The sequence below is a fragment of the Taudactylus pleione genome, unplaced genomic scaffold (genome assembly GCF_031769625.1).
Source record: "Taudactylus pleione unplaced genomic scaffold, aTauple2 ptg002888l, whole genome shotgun sequence".
In the NCBI taxonomy this organism is placed as follows: domain Eukaryota; kingdom Metazoa; phylum Chordata; class Amphibia; order Anura; family Myobatrachidae; genus Taudactylus; species Taudactylus pleione.
In genome coordinates, this window is record NW_028287258.1 from 1 (window position 1) to 4,561 (window position 4,561).

Below are 4,561 nucleotides of genomic sequence, written 5' to 3' on the forward strand. Positions count from 1 at the left end.
CCCAGTCCCCTGCCTGCTGTATACACATCACTGGGGGTACACCGAGCCCCTCTCAGTGACTGCCCCAGGTGAAGCCCAGTCTGACGTATATATAGTGTCTATATCCCCCCAGTCCCCCTGCCTGCTGTATACACATCACTGGGGGTACACCGAGCCCCTCTCAGTGACTGCCCCAGGTGAAGCCCAGTCTGACGTATATATAGTGTCTATATCCCCCCAGTCCCCCTGCCTGCTGTATACACATCACTGGGGGTACACCGAGCCCCTCTCAGTGACTGCCTCAGGGGAAGCCCAGTCTGATGTATATATAGTGTCTATATCCCCCAGTCCCCCTGCCTGCTGTATACACATCACTGGGGGTACACCGAGCCCCTCTCAGTGACTGCCTCGGGGGAAGCCCAGTCTGATGTATATATAGTGTCTATATCCCCCCAGTCCCCCTGCCTGCTGTATACACATCAATGGGGGTACACCAAGCCCCTCTCAGTGACTGCCTCAGGGGAAGCCCAGTCTGATGTATATATAGTGTCTATATCCCCCCAGTCCCCCTGCCTGCTGTATACACATCAATGGGGGTACACCGAGCCCTTCTCAGTGACTGCCTCAGGGGAAGCCCAGTCTGATGTATATATAGTGTCTATATCCCCCCAGTCCCCCTGCCTGCTGTATACACATCAATGGGGGTACACCAAGCCCCTCTCAGTGACTGCCTCAGGGGAAGCCCAGTCTGATGTATATATAGTGTCTATATCCCCCCTGTCCCCTGCCTGCTGTATACACATCACTGGGGGTACACCGAGCCCCTCTCAGTGACTGCCTCAGGGGAAGCCCAGTGTGATGTATATATAGTGTCTATATCCCCCCAGTCCCCCTGCCTGCTGTATACACATCAATGGGGGTACACCAAGCCCCTCTCAGTGACTGCCTCAGGGGAAGCCCAGTCTGATGTATATATAGTGTCTATATCCCCCCTGTCCCCTGCATGCTGTATACACATCACTGGGGGTACACCGAGCCCCTCTCAGTGACTGCCTCAGGGGAAGCCCAGTCTGATGTATATATAGTGTCTATATCCCCCCAGTCCCCTGCCTGCTGTATACACATCACTGGGGGTACACCGAGCCCCTCTCAGTGACTGCCCCAGGTGAAGCCCAGTCTGACGTATATATAGTGTCTATATCCCCCCAGTCCCCCTGCCTGCTGTATACACATCACTGGGGGTACACCGAGCCCCTCTCAGTGACTGCCCCCGGTGAAGCCCAGTCTGACGTATATATAGTGTCTATATCCCCCCAGTCCCCCTGCCTGCTGTATACACATCACTGGGGGTACACCGAGCCCCTCTCAGTGACTGCCTCAGGGGAAGCCCAGTCTGATGTATATATAGTGTCTATATCCCCCAGTCCCCCTGCCTGCTGTATACACATCACTGGGGGTACACCGAGCTCCTCTCAGTGACTGCCTCAGGGGAAGCCCAGTCTGATGTATATAGTGTCTATATCCCCCAGTCCTCCTGCCTGCTGTATACACATCACTGGGGGTACACCGAGCCCCTCTCAGTGACTGCCTCAGGGGAAGCCCAGTCTGATGTATATATAGTGTCCATATACCCCCAGTCCCCCTGCCTGCTGTATACACATCACTGGGGGTACACCTAGCCCCTCTCAGTGACTGCCTCAGGGGAAGCCCAGTCTAATGTATATATAGTGTCTATATCCCACCAGTCCCCCTGCCTGCTGTATACACATCACTGGGGGTACACCGAGCCCCTCTCAGTGACTGCCTCAGGGGAAGCCCAGTCTGATGTATATAGTGTCTATATCCCCCCAGTCCCCTGCCTGCTGTATACACATCACTGGGGGTACACCGAGCCCCTCTCAGTGACTGCCTCAGGGGAAGCCCAGTCTGATGTATATATAGTGTCTATATCCCCCCAGTCCTCCTGCCTGCTGTATACACATCAATGGGGGTACACAGAGCCCCTCTCAGTGACTGCCTCAGGGGAAGCCCAGTCTGATGTATATATAGTGTCTATATCCCCCTTGTCCCCTGCCTGCTGTATACACATCACTGGGGGTACACCAAGCCCCTCTCAGTGACTGCCTCAGGGGAAGCCCAGTCTGATGTATATATAGTGTCTATATCCCCCCAGTCCCCCTGCCTGCTGTATACACATCACTGGGGGTACACCGTGCCCCTCTCAGTGACTGCCTCAGGGGAAGCCCAGTCTGATGTATATATAGTGTCTATATCCCCCAGTCCCCCTGCCTGCTGTATACACATCACTGGGGGTACACCGAGCCCCTCTCAGTGACTGCCTCAGGGGAAGCCCAGTCTGATGTATATAGTGTCTATATCCCCCCAGTCCCCCTGCCTGCTGTATACACATCAATGGGGGTACACCAAGCCCCTCTCAGTGACTGCCTCAGGGGAAGCCCAGTCTGATATATATATAGTGTCTATATCCCCCCAGTACCCCTGCCTGCTGTATACACATCACTGGGGGTACACCGAGCCCCTCTCAGTGACTGCCTCAGGGGAAGCCCAGTCTGATGTATATATAGTGTCTATATCCCCCCTGTCCCCTGCCTGCTGTATACACATCACTGGGGGTACACCGAGCCCCTCTCAGTGACTGCCTCAGGGGAAGCCCAGTCTGATCTATATATAGTGTCTATATCCCCCCAGTCCCCTGCCTGCTGTATACACATCACTGGGGGTACACCAAGCCCCTCTCAGTGACTGCCTCAGGGGAAGCCCAGTCTGACGTATATATAGTGTCTATATCCCCCCAGTCCCCCTGCCTGCTGTATACACATCACTGGGGGTACACCGAGCCCCTCTCAGTGACTGCCTCAGGGGAAGCCCAGTCTGATGTATATATAGAGTCTATATCCCCCCCAGTCCCCCTGCCTGCTGTATACACATCACTGGGGGTACACCGAGCTCCTCTCAGTGACTTCCTCAGGGGAAGCCCAGTCTGATGTATATAGTGTCTATATCCCCCCTGTCCCCCTGCCTGCTGTATACACATCACTGGGGGTACACCAAGCCCCTCTCAGTGACTGCCTCAGGGGAAGCCCAGTCTGATGTATATATAGTGTCTATATCCCCCCAGTCCCCCTGCCTGCTGTATACACATCACTGGGGGTACACTGAGCCCCTCTCAGTGACTGCCTCAGGGGAAGTCCAGTCTGATGTATATAGTGTCTATATCCCCCCAGTCCCCCTGCCTGCTGTATACACATCACTGGGGGTACACCGAGCCCCTCTCAGTGACTGCCTCAGGGGAAGCCCAGTCTGATGTATATATAGTGTCTATATCCCCCCAGTCCTCCTGCCTGCTGTATACACATCAATGGGGGTACACCAAGCCCCTCTCAGTGACTGCCTCAGGGGAAGCCCAGTCTGATGTATATATAGTGTCTATATCCCCCCAGTCCCCCTGCATGCTGTATACACATCAATGGGGGTACACCAAGCCCCTCTCAGTGACTGCCTCAGGGGAAGCCCAGTCTGATGTATATATAGTGTCTATATCCCCCCTGTCCCCTGCCTGCTGTATACACATCACTGGGGGTACACCGAGCCCCTCTCAGTGACTGCCTCAGGGGAAGCCCAGTCTGATGTATATATAGTGTCTATAGCCCCCCCAGTCCCCCTGCCTGCTGTATACACATCACTGGGGGTACACCGAGCACCTCTCAGTGACTGCCTCAGGGGAAGCCCAGTCTGATGTATATATAGTGTCTATATCCCCCCTGTCCCCCTGCCTGCTGTATACACATCAATGGGGGTACACCAAGCCCCTCTCAGTGACTGCCTCAGGGGAAGCCCAGTCTGATGTATATATAGTGTCTATATCCCCCCTGTCCCCTGCCTGCTGTATACACATCACTGGGGGTACACCGAGCACCTCTCAGTGACTGCCTCAGGGGAAGCCCAGTCTGATGTATATATAGTGTCTATATCCCCCCAGTCCCCTGCCTGCTGTATACACATCACTGGGGGTACACCGAGCCCCTCTCAGTGACTGCCTCAGGGGAAGCCCAGTCTGATGTATATAGTGTCTATATCCCCCCAGTCCCCTGCCTGCTGTATACACATCACTGGGGGTACACCGAGCCCCTCTCAGTGACTGCCTCAGGGGAAGCCCAGTCTGATGTATATAGTGTCTATATCCCCCAGTCCCCCTGCCTGCTGTATACACATCACTGGGGGTACACCGAGCTCCTCTCAGTGACTGCCTCAGGGGAAGCCCAGTCTGATGTATATAGTGTCTATATCCCCCTGTCCTCCTGCCTGCTGTATACACATCACTGGGGGTACACCGAGCCCCTCTCAGTGACTGCCCCAGGGGAAGCCCAGTCTGATGTATATATAGTGTCTACATCCCCCCAGTGCCCCTGCCTGCTGTATACACATCACTGGGGGTACACCGAGCCCCTCTCAGTGACTGCCTCAGGGGAAGCCCAGTCTGATGTATATATAGTGTCTATATCCCCCCAGTCCCCCTGTCTGCTGTATACACATCACTGGGGGTACACCGAGCCCCTCTCAG